A 6,196-nucleotide genomic window follows, 5' to 3' on the forward strand; every position below is an offset into this window, starting at 1 on the left:
TTACGTGACGCGACCCGGGGCGTGCCCCCGGGCGAGCCCGGGGGCGCGTCGCGTAAGCGCGTCGGTCATGTGACCTGAAAATAACACTTTTAATTGGTGCAGAACAGTTTTAGTTTCATAATGATGAAATCCCTGGTCTTGTGACCTGAAAATAACACTTCTCATTGGTTCAGGCCTTTTTTTTCCAAATTATGAGAGACCCCACCTTTTTTCCTTATTCTGACTTTGTCCTTTGACTGAGGAAAACCTGATTGTACCTCTCTGTACCTTTTTGATCTATATAATGGCTTCAGTAGCAGCAGCAGCTGGTGCATCTGCACCACCACCACCACCACAACCACCAAGAGGGCCACCTCAGGATTACATTGGTGGTCAACAAGAGGAGAAAGAGGAGGAGGAGGAGGAGGAGGGGAGGAGAAGATGGCTTGAAGAACACAATACCCCATACCAGCCAAGACCACACATTATATGGGAGTTTTTTTCGATCCCAGAGGGGAAGAAAAAAGTAAATGCAGCCAAGGTGACTTGCCTAATCTGTGGCATGGAACTTTCTAGAGAGAACCCGAATAATAAATATTCATTCGGAAACAACACAATGATTAGACACATGCAGCGCAAGCATACAATAAACTATTCTGCTGCAGAGATGAGGGAACTGGCCAGAAACCCTCCCTAAACTACAAGCAGCACCTCGAAAAGAAAGCAACTCACTCCGTCGGGACAAGAGGCAAGAGAGACGATGCCTTGCATTCAACCACGGTTTGCAGATTTCCGTATAACCTGTAAATATTGCGGGAAGACCATCTCCTACGGAGAACAGAGTGTAAAGCTCATCGTCCTTGCTGGGGACAACCACAAATGCCCCAATAAACCCTAATTATTTCTTTTCTTTTCTTTTTTGCTCCAGTTGAGCCATTTTCAATTCCCTGTTTTTTCGTTTCTCCCCATGAAAAATACAAAAAAAATATAAAACTGTTCAGAAAACCCAAAAAAAGTTAAAAATGTTCAAAAAAACAATAAAAAAATATAAAAAGAAGAAAAAAAAACAGTTCTTTTTAGAACTACCTCCAATTTATAAAAAAAGGCGACATTTTTAAAAACTCTGTCATTCTTTTTTCCCCATGGTCCGCTCCCCGGTCCACTTCCCGGTGCGCGTACCGGGCGCTCCCCCCGCGCAAATCAAATTTTTTTTTTTTTGCCCCGCTGGGCCCTTTTATGGCCCCCACATCAAACCTAGGGGGTCAGGGGGGTCTATCCCTGCCCCCTTATGGTCATTTCCCCCTTTTTTTTTCCACCTCTTGTGTCTCGATCCTACCGAGACACAAGATGGCTGCCGCTCCGGACTGTTTCGAATGTTTACAGACATCCGAGAGCCAATCAGCTTTTCGTGCGCACCTCGCGTGGCGCGTCCGGAGCGCTCCCCGGTGCGCGTACCGGGGCGCTGCCATAGATATATATATTTTTTGGAACCTAAATTACTCAAAATCCACTGGAGCACATATCTTGAGACATAGCAAAGGCACATCAGGCTACCAGTCCCTACAATTTTGCCAAGTTTGGTGGTAATCCATTCTGCCGTTCGGGCTAAAAGTGAGTTTGACGGCCCTATGGAAATTAACATGGGGAAAACATGTTTTCAGACCCCCCTTTTAGCTCGGCCCCCGCTTGACGAATCCCCCCGAAACTTTCCAGGAAGGACCGGAGCTCCGTGAGGCAAATTTGAGGAAGTTTTCAGGCAGATTCGTCAACCGGCGCCAAAGTTATTCCAAATAGAATTTTGAGATTTTGCATTGAAAAAGATCCTAACTATAACTACCTACTGGCGACCGCCAGTAGGTAATATATATATATATATATATATATATATATATATATATATATATATATATATATATATATATATATATATATATATATATATATATATATATATGTATATATATATATATATATATATATATATATATATGTATATATGTATATATATGTATATATATATATTTTTTTTTTTTTTTTCACAATTTTCCCCACAGAGGAAGGTGGAGCCGCACACGACAACCAGATTTGCCAATTTCCTTTATTTTCAATTGCTTCTTCAGCGCGGCATTGTACAAGACGTGTTTCGTTCTTCTTAGAACTTCTTCAATTGCAGAACACCGCTTTTCCGGGAACGCCGGCTTGTTACCACAAGTACCCAGTGATTTAGTTGTTTTTAAGCCTCCAATGGTCACTTTCGGCAGGTCACTTCCTGTTGTTAGGCATTATGGTACATGTAGTGCAAGCGGCTCCCCGACTCTTTTAAATGTTTTTCTGCCCTCCAGTGGGTACGGTGTTGTTTCAATGCCGACAATGTTTTTCATTTTTTCCTGGACCACTGTCCGACAACAGGTTTCCCCAAATCAGCTCCTTTAAAAGCATGTTTGAGTCCAATACCGGGTGCCAGTACCCGGGAGCACCACAACCTCCTAAGCCGTTTTACCGGAGCAACAAAAGAGGTTCAATTTGGAGGGTGTATGGCGCTCTTGATGGCAGCGCAGTCTCCTTCGGCGGAACCAAGCCGATAATTTATTTTCACAATTTTCCCCACAGAGGAAGGTGGAGCCGCACAGGACAACCAGATTTGCCAATTTCCTTTATTTTCAATTGCTTCCTCAGCGCGGCATTGTACAAGACGCGTTTCGTTCTTCTTAGAACTTCTTCAATTGCAGAACACCGCTTTTCCGGGAACGCCGGCTTGTTACCACAAGTACCCAGTATATATATATATATATATATATATATATATATATATATATATATATATATATATATATATATATATATATATATATATATATATATACTAGCAGCCCGCCCCAGCGTTGCCTGGGGCACTAGGGGGCTGGGGGCAGCATTTCAGGCTTGCGTGCACTCCCGCACCGGCCCCCGCACGCCACGACATTTCCACTCCTCCCCGTGCTTCACTCAGCCGCACACGTTCCGCCTCCTCCCAGCGCTCCCGCGCTTCACCTACCTCAGCCCGACTTTACCGCTCCTCGTTCTGCCTCCTCACATCAGCCCGACTTCACCGCTCCTCGTTCCGCCTCCTCCCATCAGCCCGACTTCACCGCTCCTCGTTCCGCCTCCACCCATCAGCCCGACTTCACCGCTCCTCGTTCCGCCTCCTCCCATCAGCCCAACTTCAACGCTCCTCGTTCCGCCTCCTCCCATCCCTTCTCTGAGCCGCACACGTTCCGCTCCTCCCCGCGCTTCATGTATCTCAGCCCGACTTCACCGCTGCTGTCCACCACTCCTCCCCGCGCTGGATGATGTCAGCACGCACGTCCACATTGTTAGCGCACACGGCCGGCGCTACTTCTTAGGGACTACTTTTTTTGTATTGTTTATTTTTTAAATAACGTTTATTTTTATATTTTTTATAGCCTATGTCCATCTACAGGACCCCCCCTTTCCAACACTGTATTGGGTGTTGCGATTGGTGGTGTACTTTTCGAGTTTACCTGGCTCAAAGGACACAGTTCTATCTTTATAATAGTAGTATAGATATATATATATATATATAATATATATATCCTCACCAACATTTGCTTCGTTAGGAGCCACAGACCTGAGCACGGCAGCCAGTGTTTCGGAACAAAGCTTTCTGATACTTAAACTCCCACACCTTCTCCTTTGTTCTTGGCATGAAGTACACTGGCGCAGGCTGTGTGTACAAACTGGTTTTATTCCATGAAACATGCAGGCAAGAAGCTCACACTTCCAATGCATTTCAGCTCAGCAAGCCTTGGTCACGGGAAAAGTCTCTCTGTTTTGAAAATGCCTATGCGGTTTTTAAAACGCCCACGTAGGCACACAAGTTACTTCCTCCCTGGAGGAAGTACACCTGGGCATTTAGTGATCATCCCGTAATAAGGTGCCTGGACCCGATTATATCCCTCTGGATCTTTTCTGGGACAACATAGAAGTGTAGGCTCTGGTTTTGGCCAGGGTGTTAAACGCAGCAGCAAGGAAAGGGATGCCGCCTTCTTGGTCAACTGCCTCCATTATTCTGATTTTCAAGAAGAGGGATAAGGATAAACCCTATTGTTATCACCCCATAACCCTCATTGACTCCTCAGTTAAGGTTCTGGGTTGGGTTTTATTGACTAGGCTTTCCCCTTGGGCTGTCACGATTCGAATAATCTCTGAAGTACACTTTGGTTTCCGTTTGGGAAAATCAACCACCTAGCAATGTCTTAACCTCTACTTATCAGTGTCCAAATATTCGATAGCTCAACCTGGTGCCCTTTTTTTTTAGGTTTTATGGACCTTCTGATCTCCTTTGACCGGGTGAACTGAAGTAAATTGTGGGACCTACTTAGTTCTGTGGGAGTCGAGCCTGATATTGTGGCTTAACTATTGAACCTTCTTGCCCACACTACAGCAGCAGTCAGATATTCACAGGGGACGGCCATTAAAGATAATTTTAAAGGCACTAGAGTGGTATGCGATGCTTGCATTCTAGCCACTTTTTTATTTACCATCTAAAGACCTAGAATCTGCCCTCTCTTCATTACAGTCTCATTGCCCCTGAGTGGGCAGGAAAACATTGCCAGTTCTTTTATATGCTCATGATGCAGTGATGATGGTACGCACACCCATGGCCCTCCAAGTTCTGATCAATAGGGTTGTTTCTTTTATCGACAGCTGGACAAGACGGCCGACTTCACAAAATCGTAGGTTTTGGAAGTTGGCCCTCAGGCGACTCAGTTTAAAACTTTTAAGGCAGGATTTCACACCTTAGTACTGGTCCCAGCTTTCCCCTACCTTTTGTGATGCGCCACTTAATTGGTAACATTTGATGGAGGGAAAGTTGTTTGACATGCATATAGCTATGGCAGCTATTGTCCATTATGCCCAGAGATTGGTTTCTTTGTCACCAGGGCTAATTTGAAAGTTATACCAGGCTATATGTATCTCTAATGTCTTGTACGGTAGAAGAGTTTGGGGGTATACAGCAGCCAAAAAGTTCCAGGTCGCTTAAAACACATTTTTAAAGCACATTTTAAAAGTCCCACAGGGCACCACCTCATTTACTGTACATGAAGAACTAGGAATCAATTACATAGCTGATTTGGTGGCAGTGACGCCCTTGTTGTGTTGGGTGCATATATGGTCTAGTTTAACCACCCGATCACTTTAGACTGAGACTGTTTGTCACTAGATAGTGCACTCAAAATCCCCTGGCTATGATATGTAAAGGAGTCTTTTATGGCTATAGGCAGGGCAGATATTTTTCTTAAATTTGACACAGTGAGGCCTCAGGACCTGAAAATCGTTAAGGTGCTGTTCTTTAAACATGCCACTGCTCACCGTGAAAATATTGGGCTTATGAAACCAGCTGTGAGAGGGCATGTTTTGCCAGAATCCGTGCAGGGCATGGAGAAATACCTATCTTCCCTTACAAGCGCTTCTGACGTGCCTGTCTGATTTTTTACCTACCACTGTGATAGGGCTGTGTGGCTGCGATGCTAGGTCTTCATAGGACACCTTATACTTTGTCCTCTCATGTAAATATTTTAGCTACTTCAGGAGATTGTTTCTTAGACCCCTTTTAAAAGCTATGAAACACAAGTCCGTGTTCCACTTATTGATTTGCAGCTTTTTTCCCAATGACCATACCCTTTTTGTTGTCACAAATCTCCTGAGGGCTGCTTTTAGATAAAGAAGCTCAAGATGTGACTGACGGCCACTTGGACTTTGCGACTTCGCACAATATTTTTTAATGAATTATAACTGTAGTGATGTTCTTTTAAGGTCGAGACTAGAGCCAGTGCGTATGCACTGCTCTGAGAGTCTTATTGTAGTGGAGTAGGTAATACAAGCCCTGCTCACTCTCTGACCACATTTGCTATTGGCTTGTGTCATTATCTGTCCTAAATGCTGGCTTCTGATTCATTAACAGGCTTGTTATTCCCCCCTTAGTACCACCTCCGCTTCATTTGTCACCTCCCATTGCGACTGGCCCCTTTTCTTCGGTTGTTACACGGTACAAGTTATTTAGACTGTGAGCCCTATTTTCTTTAATGAAGTTCTCCTACTGCAGGCACAGCATGCTTTGGTGCCTTCTTTCCCCCTCCTGTCATCGTGCCTTCCTAATCTCCCCCACCCTCCCTCCCATTGTCCATGCCTTCTCCCCCTCCCTCAATCTCATTTC

The sequence above is a fragment of the Lissotriton vulgaris genome, chromosome 10 (genome assembly GCF_964263255.1).
Source record: "Lissotriton vulgaris chromosome 10, aLisVul1.2, whole genome shotgun sequence".
In the NCBI taxonomy this organism is placed as follows: Eukaryota; Metazoa; Chordata; class Amphibia; order Caudata; family Salamandridae; genus Lissotriton; species Lissotriton vulgaris.